Here is an 18,842-nt window from a genome sequence, read left to right on the forward strand (position 1 = left end):
TGTTTTTCAGTCATTGAAACATTATAATTGTAGCCACTATTGAAACATTTGAACACAACAAGGCATCATAAACAGCAATGATCAGATATGTTTGCGATGCGTTTTTTGAGTTAAAAGTTGACCAGGACACTGGAAGACCATCCTTGCTTTTCATGTAATATTATGGGATCTTTAAAGTTACCTGAGAGGGCAGACCAGGCTTCGATTTGACAACTTAACCAAAATATGACACTGAAGTTCCAGCTGGGCTGTTTTTGGGACGTCCTATTTCCAAATAAACTGCTTTCTGAAGTTTGACAAAATTACTTCACAAGTACTCAGAATTTACTCCAATCTGATTATGCATGTCCCTCCTGTTTGTCTGTAAACAATATAGGAACATAGCACCAGGAGTAGGCCATTCAATCCCTCAAGCCTGCTCTGCCATTCGATACAATAATGTGGCTCAACATCATAGCCCTGCCTTCGACCCATACCCATGCTTAATGTATCAAGGGATATCTCAAACTGACAGATTTCAATGAAACTTGGTACTTGAGGTGGATAGGGAGAACTGATTAGTTCTTGGCAAAAATTCATATTTGGATCCACTAACTTTTGGATGTTAGGTGAATTGACTTTTCTAACAATGTCAATTGTTGATTTAGAAGTTAGGGTAAACAAATATAGAGCTTGTTTGATGACAAAAGAGGTGGAAATTGGAGAAGCAAAAGTGTGGCTTATGATATGTCAACTTAAAATCTAATTGAAAGCCAAGTCAAATATTGAGGGTTCAGAGAGTTAGTGAAGAACTAAATAAAAGCAAAAAGAGGAGGTTATGAAAGGAGACTGGCTGACAATGTAGAAGACTCTGGAATTCACGTTTTATATGTATATAAATAGGAGGAGTTGGGCTGAATAGGGACCAAAGAATACAATTTCTATGTGGAGGCAGAGGGCATGGGTAAAGTATTGAACAACTACTTTGCACCTGTCTTTACCAGGAAAGAAGATGCTACTCAGGCCATGGTAAAAGAGGAGGACGTTTAGTCATTGGAATGATTCCATATTGACCAATGTCATAAGATAATAAATAAAAACAGGAGTAAGCCTTTTGGCCAGTTAAGCCTTTTCCACCATTGGATAGGCTGTCAGTATTTAAAGTTGACAAGGTATTGGGGCTGGAATAAATGCATGCAGAGACACTGAAGAAAGTGAGACTGGAAATTGCAAAGGCAATGGCAATAATATTTCACTCTTAAGATGGAGGTGGTGCAGGGGACTGGAGAATTGCAAATAGTACACTCTTGTTCAAAAAGCATTCAACAATAAGCCAACAACTACATTTGAATCTGTTTAATTTCCGTGGTTGAGAAACTTGTAGAAACATTAATTCAGGGCAAAACAAAAATTATGTTTAACTAACTTTCTAAAGTTTTTGGATGAAGTAACAGTGTTGATCACTACCATTCTGTTGGAATGATGTGTGTAGACTTCCAGAAAGTATTTGAAGCAGACTTCTACAACAGTCATTGGAGAAAAGTTAGAGCTCATGGAATAAATGGGTTAAAATCAACATGGATACAGAATGTGAGTGGCACAGTGGCATAGTGGTTAGCATAGCTGTCTCAGCGCCAAAGACCCGGGTTCAGTTCCCACCTCTGGCGACTGTCTGTGTGGAGTTTGCACATTCTCCCAGTGTCTGCGTGGGTTTCCTCTGGGTGCTCCGGTTTCCTCCAACAGTCCAAAAATGTGCAGGTTAGGTGAATTGGTCATGCTAAATTGCCCGTAGTGTTAGATGAAGGGGTGAATGTAGGGGATTGGGGCTGGGTGGGTTGCGCTTCGGCGGGTCGGTGTGGACTTGTTGGGCCGAAGGGCCTGTTTCCACACTGCAAGTAATCTAAAAAAAATCTAAAACTTGGATGTACAACAGGAAACAGAAGAATGGTTAATGCATGTTTTACAAGTTGAGGGAAGGTTTGTAGTAGTGTTCCCTAGGGAAACCCTTGCTTTTTCAGATTTTTATTATCTCGACCTTTGACCGTACAGCATAATTTCAAAATTGGTGAATGACCTGAAACTTAGAAGCATTGTAATCTGTGGGTAATGGGAGGATAGTGTAGAATTTCAAAAGGGACAAGTTGGTGGAGTGGTGAATAGATGGCAAATGAAGTTCAATGCAAGGAAGTTTGAGGTGATATATTTTTGGTGAGAAGAGCATGGAGAGAAAATAAGGGAGAAAACTCTAAAGGAGTTTCAGGAATAGAGAGAATTTGGCATATGTGTGCATTGGTCATTAAAGGTCACAGGAGAGGTTGAGAGAACACTTGGTAAAGCATACAGTATTCCAAGCTTTTCTTATAGGATCATAAAGTACAAGGATATTGAATTTTTAGAAGACACTAGTTTAACCTCACTAGGAATACTTCATCCAATTCTGGGTGCTGCACTTTAGTCAGGATATGAAGACATTAAAGAGAGTGTGCTAAAGAGGCTTATGAGTGTGGTTACGGTGATGAAAGTTGCTTTGGGCATGCACAGGAAATTCACTACATTTTTGACTTGTCCATCATTGATGCTAATTTGTATGGAAGCCATCTTTTTTTTTTTTGCTATGCTTGTCCAAACATTATTTATATAATTTGCAACTTAACTGCTACTAAGTAATACTCCCCCTATATTTTTTAAATGCTTTACCGTATCTAAGTTCTATCCATAAAGCCTCTGCTGTCAGCCTATCTTTTGTATCCTCTCATCAGTGTTTTTCTCCATAATCACTAAGACTCCACTGCGCTGTACCATCTAGTCTATCTTCCCAGTAGATCAAATGATCTTGTTTATTTTTTTCCATGTTTTATCTATCTTTTAGCCATTTCTTAGTAATGGCTTCTATAACATTTTTTCCAAGTTAACTTTGTTCATGCAGTTTGTTTAGTTTGTTCCCTTTTAATGCATTTAAGGATTTATTTATTTGGTAGGTAAATCCAAATTGTGCTTCTGTCCAAATAATTTTATTTCTTTCTTATTTAATTTACTTTGCTTATTATGATCCCTCTCAACTGATTTCTTTAAATTTGAATTCTGAATGACAGGCTCAAACTTATGACAAAATGTCTGCTTTTAAGCCTTGTAAGGTAAGATCAGCAGTGACAAACTGTTCCTCATTAGGAAGCTAATACATTATAAACTACCAAGAATATCTCTCTCTCTTCTCACCATAGCTCCCTATCTTTAAGTTCCTAATATATTCAAAAAACCTTTTGCCACACTATTATGCGACACTTGCTGCAGGATTGTAGTGCTTGCAGCAACCAGTCTAAGGGTACTCTAGTTTTCCAACAGGCTCGCTTCTCTCTGTTTTGCAGAGCCATGAATTCCATTGTCCGTGGAATTGGATTTCTGAGAATAACCAGACCAACTTATTGCCATTTGGAAAAACAAAGGCAAGACTTAGACAATTAAAATGGTGCTGGAAAAGCACAGCAGTTCAGGCAGCATCCAAGGAGCAGGAAAATTGACGTTTCGGGCAAAAGCCCTTCATCAGGAATACAGGCAGTTTCCAGCATCTGCAGTCATTGTTTTTACCTTAGACAATTAAAAGTAAGGCCATGGGCAGTGTTGCAGAACAGAGAGACCTAGGGGTTCAGGTACATAATTTGGTGAAGTTTGCATCACTTATAAGTTGGTTAACAAGGCATCTAGCGTGCTTCCCTTCATTGCTCAGATTTTTGAATGTAGGAGTTGGGACATTATGTTGAGGCTGTGCAGAACATTGAGGCCTCTTCTGGAGTGCTCTGTTCAGTCCTGGTTGCCCTGTTATAGGAAGAATATTATTATTATTAATAATAATATTTATTATCATAATAAGAGGCTGGATAGGCTGTGGCTAGTTTCGCTGGACTGTAGGAGGTTCAGAGACCTTAGAGGTTTATAAAATAATGAGTATAGATGAGGTGAATGGCAGGTGTCTTTTCCCTAGAGTGGGGCATTTGAAGACTAGGGAGCATATTTTTAAGGTGAGAAGAGGAAGATTTTAAAAAGACTTGAAGCAGTTTCTTTTTTTTTTACAACTTTTCGTGTGAGGAATGAATTTCCAGAGGAAGTGGTGGATGCGGTGACAGTTAAAAAGTTTGGATAAGTTCATGATTAGGAAATGTTTGGAGGGATATGGGCCAAGTGCAGGCAGGTGGGACTAGTTTAGTTTGGGATTACGTTAGCATGGATTGGTTGGACTGAAGGGTCTGTTTCCGTGCTGCATGACACTATATAACTTAATGCAGCAAGGCACACTCAATCGACTCCTGTCAGATATGTCAGGACAACTCTTCCCATGTCTTTTAAATCTCTAGTCATCCCAGCCCTTCAGTTAGAGAATGAACTTTCAGCAGAATTCTTCCTGGTGTTCATCAGAAAACAGGCATTTTTCCACTTCTGTTTTATTGTTTTCCTGCGTCTGTCTCTCTGTTCCCTGGAGTCTCCCCACAGTCTCTGAATCAATACACCAGAGAGTCTCTAAGTCTGCTTGAGGAAAAGCCAGCTGCTCCTTTCATTGTGTCCAGGTGTGAAAGTTAGCATTTGGGTTTCAGTAGGGCTTGGCCTGGGTTCCAGTCTCCATGGAAAATAGGTCATTACATGCTTAAACCTGGGTAGATCCAGTGGGAGATCTTGCGTATGTACCTTTCTACAATTCAGTTTTACCTTGAATTTGTTGACGCCATTTAAAGCATGACATCTTACAAAAGTACACATTCATTACATCTTTTTTGTCTAAAGGTTTTAGCTGTAATACCTGAAGCAACATTTCTGAAGTTGATCTGATCTTTTCCCTTGGTTTGTGTAAAGCAATAAATATTATAAAGTTTTTTTTGTCCAGTATTTGAAAATCTGAACCAATTTCTTGGGAAGGGCGCATTGAAGGTATGGTGTAGGACAGGGACCCTGGCAGTCATACTGGGAGAAGAAGCAACTGTACTACTCAGGAAGACTCCATCTAAACCAGATTGTTGCTAGGGTTCTAATGAAAGGGAGGTTGAAAATCTCTTTTCAAAAATTTGCTTCATTTTTGTCATGAATGATTGTGCAGTTTGTAAAATAACCGCAAAATTTTGAGGCTTAGTTAACATCACCATCTGGAAAAGTTCAAATTCTTTTATCATGCAGTTTGAAATCTGGCGAAGATTGCTTCCTCATTCTAGATTGTTTTCCCTGACTGGGCAGTCTGTGTCAACTCAGTTAAACCTCTTCTTTTTTCTTAACTTCACAGAATATATTCCTCTTCTCATCACATGACAACTCTTTGATCCCAGAAAACAATCTATACCTTTGCTGTATAACAAGTATGTCCTTCTATAAATAGGAAGGCAAACTGAACCACAGAATTATTATTCTGCGAAGAGTCCATTTGGCACTATCTCTCAGCATTTTAATTTAGTCCTAATCTCCTGCCTTTTCCCTGTAACTCCCCTCATTGTTGCCATTTAAATCATCCAGTGCCCTCTTGAATGCCTCAATTAAACAGCCTCCAAATGATTTCTCGGCAGTGCATTCCACAACCGAACCATTTGGTGTGTAAACAAAAAGTATTTTCGCATTTTTCATGATATATGTGCTCCTCCACATGCCAAACACATCCAGTACATTTACAACATTGGCACCTGTACACACAACAGATTAAATCCAACCCAGCCAATGACCACCCCATCAATCTATTGTCAATCATCAGTAAAGTGATGGAAGGTGGCATCAACAGTACTATCAAGCAGCACCTGCTCAGCAATAATCTGCTTACTAACGCCCAGTTTGGTTTCCACCAGGACCATTCCGCTCCAGATTTCATTCCAGCCTTAGTTCAAACCTGGACAAAAGCACTGAATTCCAGAGGTGAGGGGAAAATGACAGCCCTTGACATCAATGTTGCATTTGACTGAGTGTGATGTCAAAGAGTCTTCGCAAAACTGGAATTAGTGGCAACTGGGGCAAAATTTCCACTGGTTGCAGTTATACCTGACACATAAAAAGTTGATTGTGGTTTTTGGAGGTTAGTCATCTCAGCTCCACGACATAGAGTCATAGAGTCCTACCGCACGGAGTCAGGCCCTTTGGCCCAAACTGGTCCATGCCAACCAAAATGTCCATCCACATGAACCCCATTTCCCTGCACTTGACCCATATTCTTCAAATGACTTACTATTCATGTATTTGTCCAAATGCCTTTTAAATGTTGTTAATGTACCCACCTCAACCAATTCCACTGGCAGCTCATTCACCATGTGTACCACCCTCAGTTTAAAAAAAATTGTCCTTCGGGTTCAGTTTTATTCTTTCTCTTCTAGATTGGGTTGGGATATCTGGTCGGCATGGACGGATTGGATAGAAGGGACTGTTTCCATGCTGTACATCTCTGACTCTGATGCCCTCTCGTCCTCAATTCCCTAACCCTGGGAAAAAGACTGAGTCCATTCACCCTGTCCAAACCTCGCATGATATTATATCCCTCTATAAGGTCCCCCCTCAGTCTCCCTATAACTCAGACCATTGAGTCCAGGCAACATCCTCGTAAATTTCTTCTGTATTCTCTCCAGTTTAATAACTTCCTATAACAAAGTGACCTAAACTAAAGGCAGTACTCCCAAGTGTGGCCTCAACAATGTCATGTGTAACTGCAACATGACTTCCCAACTTCTATACTCAATGCCCTGACTGATGAAGTCCAGTGTGCCAAAAGCTGCCTTCACTGCCCTGTCTACCTGTAACTCCACTTTCAGAGAACCCTGTACCTGAGCTGCAAGAACCTTCTGTTCCACTATACTCCTTAAGACCCTACCATTCGCCATGAAAGTTCTAGCTTGATTTGACTTCACAAATTGCAAGGCCTCACACTGATCTTTATTAACCTCCATTTGTAATTTCTCAGCCCACTTCCCCAGTTGATCAAGGTTCTGCTGTAATTCCCTGAGGCACGCCACTAGTCACAGGCCTCCAGTACGACAAGCATCTACTATTACCCACTGCATACTACCATCAAGCCAATTCTGTAACCAATTTTCCAGCTCGTCCTGGATTCCGTGCATTCTAACCTTCCAGAGCACCCTACCCTGTGAAACCTTATCCAAGGCATTACTGAAGTCCATGTCAATTATGTCCCTGCCTTCGTCCACCTTTCTGGTCGCTTCAGTAAAGAGCTGTAACAAATCTGTCAAGCATGATGTCCCATACACAAAGCCATGCTGACCACTCCTAATCAAATCCTGTCTTTCCAAATGCATGTACCTCTTATCCATCAGAATCTTTTCAAATAACTTACCTACCACAGATGTTAAACTTACTGGTCTATAGTTCCCGGGCTTTTCTTTGCAGCCCTTGAGAATAATGGCACAACATTTGCTACCCTCCAGTCTTCCAGGACATCACCCATTGCTAATGATGATGCAAAAATATCAGCCAGGGCCCCCTGCAATTTCTTCTCTAGACTGTTTGCAGTGTTCTTGGATATATTTGTCAGGACCAGGAGATCTATCCACCTTCATACATTCTAATACATCCAACACCACCTCTACTGTGATACGGACTGTCCCCATGATATTGCCACTAACTTCCCCAAGTCGTCTTGTCTTTCTCCATGGTAAACATAGGAAAAATATTCATTGAGAACCTCACCCATCTACAGCAGTTCTACACATACAGTTTGGTCCTTGAAGGGTCCTATTCTGTCTCCAGTTATTCTTTTTCCTTTTAATATATTTAGAGAACCTTTTTGGATTCATCCTAATCTTCTCAGCCCAGGCTATCTTGTGCCCCCTTTTTGCCCTCCTGATTTCCTCCTTCAGTAAACTCCTGCATTCCCTATATACTGCCTGGGGTTCCTTTGATCCCAGCTGCCTATACCCGAGCCAGGCCTCACTTTTTTCTGATCAAAGCCTCAATATGCCTTGTTATCCAGCGTTCCCTACTTTTGCCCTTCACCCCCAAGGGATATATAGACCTTGAACTCTAGCTGTCTCACTTTTAAAGGCTTACCACTTGCTGGAGTTCCAGTTGTCTACAAACAAACTACTACAACCAACCCCTGCGAGCTCCAGTCTATAATTCTATCAAAATTCACCTTGCCCCAAATTCGAACTTGAACCTGTGGGCCAGTTTTGTCCCCTTCCATAACTATTTTAAAATTAATAAATTATGGCTTCTGGTCCCAAATTGCTCCCGCATTGTCACCCCCCAACTGATGTCTCTGGAGGAGTTCCTTAGGATAGTTTCCTAGGTCCACCTGTCTTCAGCTGCTTCAATAACCTTCTCTCCATAAGGTCAGAAGTGGAGATGTTCGTCGATGATTGCACAATGTTCAGCACCATTTGTGACTCCTCCAATAATGAGCCACCCCATTATCAAATGCAACAAGATCTGGATAGTATCCAGGCTTGGGTTGACATGTGGCAAATAGCATTCATGGCACAACTGAACACACCATAGAAATACTGTGGTTACAAGAGTAGGTTAAAGGTTAGGAATACTGTACGAGTAACCCACCACCTGATTCCCCAAAGCCTATCCAGCATCTACAAGGTACAAGTCAGTATGATTAAAATTTCCCCACTTGCCTGAATGAGTGCAGCTCTAACAACGCTCAAAGTTGACAATGTCTAGGACAAGGACAATTTCTTGATTGACACCACAACTGCATCCACTCCCTCCATCAATGGCGCTCAGTAGCAGCAGTGTGTACTAGATGTGCTGCAGAAATTCATCAAAGATCCTTTGTACCTTCCAAACCCACGATCACTTCCACCGAGAAGGACAAGGGAAGTAGATACTTGGGACCACCATCACCTGCAAGTTCCTCCCAAACCACTTGTCATCTTGACTTGGGAATATATCATTGTTCCTTCAGTGCCACTGGGTCAACATTCTGGAACCCGCTCCTGCTGTGTCCCGCTCCCGCGTGCCCTCTCGCTGCTTCTCTCCCCCCCCCCCCCCCCCCCCCCCCCCCCACCCCACCCCCCCCCCCCCACCCCACCAGCCTTCTCACCCTCTCCCTGTTTTTCTCTCTCACACTGTCTGTCTCTGTCTATAATTGGGAGGGTTTGGATTAGGTTAACTTCCAGTTCTATTACCATTATCAGTGTTCGTGAGGTGGGCTCTGACCAGCCTGTGCACAGACTGATGCAACTTGAAGCAGATTATGGCAGATTTCTGAGCTTAAGTTGCTGTCTGACGATATTGACCGTAAACTAACTTATGAAAATTATGAGTAGTTAATGGTTAATCCTGCAATTCTCAGAATTCTCTGAACTTAATTTGATATGAACTTTTGGGGATGTGGTAAGGTTACTGGACTAGAAGTAGAGAGCTCTAAGGCTAATGCTGTGAGGACATGGTTTGAGTGATAAAATTGAATTCAATAACAATCTGGCATTAACAACCAAAAAATGGTGACCATATAAATTACTACTGTCAATTATCATAACCAATGATCCTTTCAAGGAGGAGATCTGCTATCCTTAACTGGTCTAAATGTAATGCTAGACACAGTAATATGGTTGATTTCTTACGTTAGGACTGATAGCTTAGTCAACAGCACCAAGCCCATGATTGAACAAAACCCTCAAGATAAAGGAATGATACTGATTCATTAAATTGTCAGAAAAAGCATTTTAGGCTTGTTTACCCTCAAATAAGACAGAGCATTTGAGGTTATTACTGGTACTTCTGCAATTGACAATGCAAACGAATAATTATTGTTTTTTGAATGAAATAAAGGACTGCTCTCTTTAAAAGTGAATATTTCAGACTATGGGGATCAGTATAGAGAAGTCAAAATTTGAGACATTTGTTTGGGGTGTTCAGTACTATTCACAATTCCTTAGTTGTTGAATTGGTCCATGCCAATATTACCATGAACCTTGATGCTTGTGCTGATAAGTGGAAAGTAATATGTAAATCAACCAAGTACCTGTCAATGACTATCTCCAAGATAAAATTCAACCATTTCTGCAATATCATCATCATTGAATCTCTCAACGATGACATCCCAATGACCAGAAACTTAACTGAACAAATCTTATTAGTACTGGGGCTACAAGATGTTATGAAACAGACCCCCCCTCAAAAGATATTACGAAGATAGCCTAGACCCTCACTACTCATTTTAAAGGTAAGTGTAAGGCGTTGTGTTCTAGATGCTATTCAGTTGGTTAAACTACTTGACTTTAAGCAAAGCACACTTTATTTTGACAATACAGTTGAAATACATAGAAAAGAAAAGAATTAACTTTAACTCTATCAAAACATTTAACAAATTAACTGTTCCAATATAGTAACATCTCATAAACGCACTCTTGACAAAGGAAAAATCAGTAAAATAGATTATCTCACATGCAATTCTAGCAGCAAGAAGAGGACCCTGACTTTTAATTGTAACAGAGAGGAATAAGAGCTTCCGCATCCAACATCAAGACCCCAGCAACTGCTGAAAGATAAAACTAAAAATCCTGGTTCTGTGGGACCTTGACCCCACCCATTCAGGCTGCTTTTATTGTTCCAACTTTTTTTAAATAAACCCACGACCTCACAAGATGTTTACTTTATTGACTTTGAGCACATTACTCAGCATGTCATTTAAAGAAGACTAGGACAAAATACACTTAGTCATCGTATCATCACAAAGACCACGTCAGAGGATAGGATTTATGCAGCAGGTAATTCTGAGTGCCTGTAGCCTGTTTATCAATAAGGCACAAATGAAGAATGTCATGGAATACTGTCCAGTTACTTAAATGGGTGCAGCTTCAGCAAGCTTGACTCTATCCAGGATAATCCAGCCCATTTCACTGATACCCATTCACTTGCTTAAATAGTCACACTTTTTATGATCACTATTTAGTGTGGACTAATAGTGCAGCACTGCATTGCAGCAACTGGAAAGGCAAGGACTGATTAGGTATGGTCAGCATTGTTTTCTGTGTGGGAAATCATGTCTCTCAAACCTCATTGAATTTTTTTTGAAGAAGTAACGAAGAGGATTGATGAGGGCAGAATGGTGGATCTGATTTATATGGACTTCAGTAAAGTGTTTGACAAGGTTCCTCTCAGACTGGTTAGCAAGGTTAGATCTCATGGAGTATAGGGACAACTAGCTGTTTGGATACAGAAGTGGCTTGAAGGTAGAAGACAGAGGGTGGTGGTGGAGGATTGCCTTTCAGACTGGAGGCCTGTGACCAGTGGGGTGCCACAAGGATCGGTGCTGGGTCCTTTGTTTTTCTTCATTTATAAAAATTATTTGGATGTGAACATAGGAGGTATAATTGGTAAGTTTGCAAATGACACCAAAATTGGTGGTGTAGTGGAGAGCGAAGAAGTACAACAGGATCTTGATCAGATGGCTGACAAGTGTCAGATGGAATTTAATTTAGATAAATGCGAGGTGCTGCATTTCTGAAAGACAAATCAGAGTAGGAGTTATACACTAATGGTAAGGTCGTGGGGAGTGCTGCTGAACAAAGAGAGCTTGGAGTGCAGGTTCATAGTTCCTCATAAGTGCAGTCGCAGATTGACAGGATAGTGAAGGTGGTGTTTGGTATGCTTTTCTTTATTGGACAGAGCACTGAGTATAAGTGTTGGGAGGTCATGTTGCAGCTGTACAGGACATTGGTTAGGCCACTTTTGGAATATTGTGTGCAGTTCTGATCTCCCTCCTCTCAGAAGGATGTTGTGAAACTTGAAATGATTCAGAAAAGATTTACAAGGATGTTGGCAGGGCTGGAGGGTTTAAGCTACAGGGAGAGGCTGAATAGGCTGGAGCTGTTTTTGCTGGAGCATCGGAGGCTGAGGGGTGACTTTCTAGAGGTTTATAAAATCATGAGGGGCATGGATAGGGTAAATAGTATAAGGTCTTTTCTCTGTGGTGGGGAAGTCCAGAATTAGAGGGCATAGGTTTAGGGTGTGAGAGAAAAAATTTAAAAGGGACCTAAGGGGTAACCTTTTCACGCAGAGGGTGGTACGTGTATCGAATGAGCTGCCAGAGGAAGTGGTGGAGGCTAGTACAATTACAACATTTTAAAAGGCATCTGGATGGGTATATGAATGGGAAGGGTCTAGAGGGATATGGGCCAAGTGTTAACAAATGGGATTAGATTAGGTTGGGATATCGGGTCGAGTTTGGCATGGACGAGTTGGACCGAAGGGTCTGTTTCCATGCTGTGCACCTGAACGTATAACTTGCTGAAACTCATTCAACAACATCTTTCAAAAACACAACCTGTACTATTTACAAGGACAAGGTCAGCAAGTATATAGGAACTTGTCTCCAGGAAAGTTCTATTCCAATTTGCATACTGTCTAAATCTTGCTCTTCCTTTATTGTCTCTAATATCAAAACCATGGAACACTCTGTTTTTAACATAACAGCGGGGTACAATACACTACATGGACTGCAATGGCTTAGTATTGTTTTCTTAAACAACACACAGTTGAACCAATCGTTTAAAAAAAACATTTATTTGCTTGCACTTGATGCAACATCGAGAATCTTGCAGACCAATTCTCCATTTGGTGGGTTGACCTGGCTAGATGGCCAACAGCAACTCTTAGTTTTTAGCTGGTTGAATTCCAGTGTAGTGATCTTCCAGGCTTGGCTATACCAATCTGTGCCTAACGTCTGGATTGATTTGCATGTAGTAAAGGCAACAAGTAACTTTTCCCATTATCAATTGTCCATGAGCTTGATGGTGAGAAAAGTGAAATGTAACATGTTCATATTGGTGTGCACTGTCTTTTATCAAACTTGGGAACTCTTACCTGGTTAGACATAAATATCTGAGACACTGAGGATGTAACAGTGACAGAAACTTTAAATACCGACAAAGTAGTGGAGCATTGGTTTATCGTCTGACTTGAGTGTCCAAAGGGCAGTTGTACTACTGTAGTACTTGCTATTCTGTTTAAGGGAGTGTGAGTTTGTTGGATACCCATGTTCTGGCAAAGGTTGTGAAATGGTAGCACAAATGGCAGCCATTTCAATTTCTAGTTATCATTGGGACCTTTGGAAAGATATTGAAGTATTGTCATGGTCTGCAAACCTAGAAGTAAAATTATCCCTTCACGCTTAAATGTGTTGTATAAAGAGCAAAATAGCCAGACATGTACATGAAAAAAGTTTTTAATCTTCAAGGTTTGTATAAAGATTTGTAGCTTAGGTGCTGGTTGCCATGGTTGTGGATATGTTCGCCAAGCTGGGAAGTTGATTTGTTTCATTCATTGTCTAGGTGACATTTTCAGTGCTTTGGAGACTCCTCTGAAATGCTGTACTGTCTCTTCTGGAATTTTTGTTTTGGTTAAGTGGGACACCTAATGGCTCACCCATCTCCGGGTTCCTAACAGAAGCAGTGACACTAAGACTGGAATAAGTAGCCCTCCCACAAATCAGATATGTGGTTGACACTTCTGTAATTAATAAGAGAACTGAAATTGAGAACACACTCTGGATTATCAACACCATGCTCAGAGGGATCGGATTTACGAGACAGGAGGAAGCCAGCAATCAACTCCCATTCCTGAATGTAATGGTATAAAGAACACAGAACGGTGAATGCGTCACAAAAGTATACAGAAGATCCTGAACTATAACAACAACCACCTGAACACAAACGAAAAGATGCATTAGGACCCTGTTTTTTAGCCCTTTTGAACAATGTAACACTCCTGACGTGTGAAAAGGTGAAGAACACCTCTACAGTCTTCACCCTCAACTTCTTCAGCAGATGCCTATCAGACAAAAAACACATGAGGATATGTCATGACCTAATCATGCTACCTTTTATATAAAACACATTTCTGAACTAACAGCCAGACTTCTTTAACAACTCATATTCATGACAGCCCATAAACCAACTGCCACACTCAGACAACAATTCACCAGAACAAAAGACCCAGTATCCATCTTGTGCAAGACTAATGTAACTTACAAGATTCCATGTAAAGCCTGCACAATATATTATATAAGACAAATAGGCAGACAACTAGCAATCTGCATCCACAAACAGCAACTAGCCACGACCAGCTATCTCCCGTGATGACAAGGACCACAAATTCGACTGGAACAACACAACAGTCATAGGACAAAGAGGAGAAAGTGAGGTCTGCAGATGCTGGAGATCAGAGCTGAAAATGTGTTGCTGGAAAAGCGCAGCAGGTCAGGCAGCATCCAGGGAACAGGAGAATCGACGTTTCGGGCATAAGCCCTTCTTCAGGACACTGATTTGGTTTGTTCCTGAAGAAGGGCTTATGCCCGAAACGTCGATTCTCCTGTTCCCTGGATGCTGCCTGACCTGCTGCGCTTTTCCAGCAACACATTTTCAGCAGTCATAGGACAAGCTAAAGAGAGGATAGCCAGAGAATTTCTAGAAGCCATGGCACTCATCCACAGACTTGATCAACAAACACAGACCTGGACCTAATATACCAGCCACTACAATGAACTACCGGAACTGGCAACTGGAAAAAGCAGAAACTGAATCAAATAAATTCCAGAAGGCACAGTGCGGCAGCGCTTCACAGGAAACTCCAAAGCAGTGAAGATGTCACCTCGACAAAACGTCTGCAAGTCAACTTCCCAGTTTGGCAAACAGACCCACAACCATGGTAAAGGTTTCATTGTTAATTATCCTCTAAGCTCCCCCCTGCCCTCCATAGCTCAACCTTTTAATAGCCTGTTCCACTTGTTCACCAACCTATATTCAGCAGTTTAGGTTTTAGTAATTTAGTAGGTTTAAGCTTAGTTGAACATAGAACAGCAAAGTACAGGCCCTATAGCCCTCGATGTTGTGCTGACCTTTTATCTTACTCTAAGATCAAACTAACCTACCCACCCTTCATTTTACTATCATCCATGTGCCTATTCAAGAGTCGCTTAAATGACCCTAATATATCTGACTCTACTATCACTGCTGTCAGTGCATTCTACACACCCACCACTCTGTAAAGAATCTACTTCTGATATCTCCCCTATACCTTCCTCTAATCGCTGTAAAATTATACCTACTTGTGATAGCCATTTCTGCCCTGGTAAAAAGGTCATTGACTATCCACTCTAACTGTGCCTGTCCTCATTTTGTACACCTGTCAAGTCAACTCTCATCCTTCTTTGCTCCAATGAGAAAAGCCCTAGCTCTCTCAACTTTCATAAGACATACCAGGATGCTGCCTGGACTGGAGGGTAAATCTCCTCTGCACCCTCTCTAAAGCTTCCATATTCTTCCTATAATGAGGCGATGAGAACTGGACACAATATTCCAACCGGTCTAACCAGGGCTTTCTAGAGCTGCAGCATAACCTCGTAGCTCTTGAACTCAATCCCCCTGCCATTGAAAGCCAACACGTCGTGTGCCTTCTCTACAACCCTGTCAACTTGGGTGGCATCTTTGATCGATCTATGGACGTGGACCCCAAGATCCCTCTGTTCCTCCACACTGCCAAGAATCCTGCCTTTAATCCTGTAACCTGCATTCAAATTTGACCTTCCAAAATGAATCATTTCATACTTTTCCAGGTTGATCTCCGTCTGTTACTTGTCAGCCCAGCTCTGCACCCTGTCAATGTTCCGTTACGAGCTACAACAGCCCTCCACACTATCCACAACTCCACCAACCTTTGTGTCATCGACAAACTTACTAATCTATCCTTCCATGTCCTCATCCAAGTCATTTAAAAAAGTCACAAAGAGCAGAGGTCCAATACCAGATCCTTGTGGGACACCACTGGTCACCAAGCTCCAGGCTCAATACTTTTCATCTGCTACCACCCTCTGTTTTCTATGGGCCAGGTAGTTCTGTATCCAGACAGCTAGATTTCCCTGTTTGCCAAGCCTCCTCAGTTTCTGAATGAGCGTACCATGAAGAACCTTATCAAATGCCTTGCTAAAATCCATATACGCCACATCCACTGCTCTACCTTCATCAATGTGTTTTGTCTCATCCTCAGAATTCAGTAAGGCTTGTGAGGCATGACCTGTCCCCCTCAAAGCTATGCTGACTATCTCTAATCAAACTATATGCTTTTCCAAATAATAAATCCTGTCTTTCAGAAACTACCAATCTGTAATTCCTAGGGTTATCCCTATTCCCTTTCTTGAATGAATAAGGGAATAACATTTGCCACCCTCCAATCATCTTGCACTACTCAAGTGAACAGTAAGGATGTAAAGACCACCGCCAAAGATGCATCAACCTCTTCCCTCGTTTTCCGTAGTAACTTTGGGTATATCCTGTCTGGCCCAGGGGACTTATCTGTCCTCGTGTTTTTCAAAATTTCCAGCACATCTTCCTCAACGTCAACCTGTTTGTGTATATCGGCCTCTTTCACGCTGCCCTCACAAATGACAAGGCCCCTCTCACTAGTGAATACTGAAGCAAAGTATTCATTAAGGATCTCCCATACATCTGATTCCAGGCACAAGTTCCCTTCACTATCACTGGTCCTACCCTCAGTCTGCCATCCTCTTGTTCCTCAAGTGTAGAACGACTTGGGGTTTTCCCTTAATCCAACCAGCTAAGGCTTTTTCATGCTTCTAGCTCTAAGTCCATTCTTCAGTTCCTTTCTGGCTACCTTGTAACCGTCTGGAGCCCTGTCTGATCTTTGCTTCCTTAATCTCAAGTAAGCTTTCTTCGTTCCTCTTGACTAGATGTTCCACATCTTTTGTCATCCAAGGCTCCTTCTGTTACGTTCTTTTTTCCTGAGGTTTTTACACACTTAATGCAACTGCAACACACCAACTTCTGTAAACAAACAACCAAATGTATTAAACATAGTACAGTGCAGGCTTTCTGGAGGAACCTTTTAACGCACCTTGCAGAGCTTATAGGATTGTGGCAAAAAGCTCTCTGTGAACATAGAAAACAGTTAAAGTGTATTAAAGCTTGTACAAGCTTTATTGATTGATTGATAGTTTAACTTGACAATAGCAGGGGAGTAATGTCTAAATGAAGTGTAAATTACAGCAGATAGTCATCTGTATTCTTTCACGGTTTTCGTCCCCACCCAAAGTTTAACCCTTTAATATTACACTAATTTCCAGAGAGAGAGTACAATTTAATCTTTTAACATTATACTTCCCCCTACAATCCCTTCCTTGCCTCAGTGGGGCAAACATACCCAGCACTCAAAGTAGTGCTCCCCAAACAACCTTCACACTTCTGTCATGCATTTCCCTGAGAAGATCTGTTCCCAGTTTATGCTCCACAGTTCCTGCCCAATAGCATTGCAACTCCCCCTCCCCATTATTTAATTTAAATTTCCCATACTGTCTGCTCCTATCCCTCTCCATGAGTATGGTAAAGGTCAGGGAGTTGTGATCACTCTCTGAAATGCTCTCCCACAGAGAGATCTGACACTGATTTGGTTTGTTGCCAAACACCAAATCCAATATGGCTTCCCCTCCAGTTGGCCTATCTACATAACGAGTCAGGAACCCACCTGATAAAATCTGTTCCATCGCAACTATTTGCACTAAGGTTCCAATAAATACTAGTGAAGTTGAAGTCACCCATGACGACAACCCTGTTACTTCTGCACCTTTCCAAAATCTGCTCCCAATCTGCTCCTCCATGTCTCTGTTGCTATGGGGTGGGGGTGGGGTCTGTATAGAAAACTCCCAATAAGGTGAGTGCTCCTTTCCTATTTCTGACTTCCACGCATACTGACTCAGTAGATCCTCCTTGACAACCTCCCTTTCTACAGCTGTAATACTATCCCTGATTAGCAATGTGACGCCTCCACCTCTTTTACCTTCCTCCCTTTTTTTCTTTTTAAAATATCTCAACTCCAGAACATCCAACACCCATTCCTGCCCCTGTGATATCCAAGCCTTCATAATGGCGGCAAGATTACAGCTTCAAGTACTAACCCATGCTCGTAGTTCATCATCCTTATTCCTGAAACGTCTTGCATGAAAATAGTTCTAGCGTTGTAATAATTTTGTATATTATGGGAGTTCAGTTTCTATATTTCTTTTAGGAAACCTGAATCAGTCAAGAAAATTTCCATATGATCTTGTTTTTCATCAAATGTAAACATTAGCAAACTTTACACTTTGTCAATAGCTTCAATGCCTTAAGGTATCAGGTTAAGTTTTTTGTACTCTTGCCATGTTTAATATGTTTAGAGTACAGTAACCAGAATTGTGCATTGTGCTCCAAGTGTGATTGTATTGGTACCTTAAGACTCAATTACTTTAACTGGAATGTTCTGTTCTATTCCTCTTTGCTATACATTCCAGGATTTTAAAAAAAATTATTGCTCCCACATCCAGTGCTGTTACTTTCTGTGAACAGTGTGCCCACCTGTCCTTCTGCATTGTCCAGTAGCCTAGATCTTTTCTGAAGTTGATCAGGATTCTTTTGTATATTTGTTTTTTCCTTCATTTTGGAGTCAACAGTCCTTGTAGTGAGAATAAATAAGAGATGGTCTCATTGAAACAATATTGTGAAGGCGCTTAGGAGGATGGACACTGAGTGATTACTTATCCTGGCTGGAGAATCTGAACATAGGCCTTACTGTGGGGTAAAGTGTCAGTCATTTAGGCAGAGAAGGATTTTTGGGCTCTCAGGAAGTCAAGAAATATGGCAAATAGAGGTTGGGGGGTGGGGTTGTTGAAAGTTCAGTTTTGGTAGAATATCAAGCACAGTCTTCCTGAATGACAGAACAGTATGTTGCCCTCTTCCTATTTTCTATGTTATGTCTTTCTCAAAAGGACTTCCTTTGAATATCTGAGAAAAATGATATCATTTAATTGATTTTTTTCTGGTTTATTTTGTTTGCCTGAAATTGGACTGTCTTTTGAAAAATTTAATTCCATGGGAGTCAGAAGAGAAAGGGTT

Source organism: Chiloscyllium plagiosum, unplaced genomic scaffold (assembly GCF_037043375.1).
Source record: "Chiloscyllium plagiosum isolate Xiang-an unplaced genomic scaffold, Cpla_swu_hap1 HiC_scaffold_24, whole genome shotgun sequence".
NCBI classification, from domain to species: Eukaryota; Metazoa; Chordata; class Chondrichthyes; order Orectolobiformes; family Hemiscylliidae; genus Chiloscyllium; species Chiloscyllium plagiosum.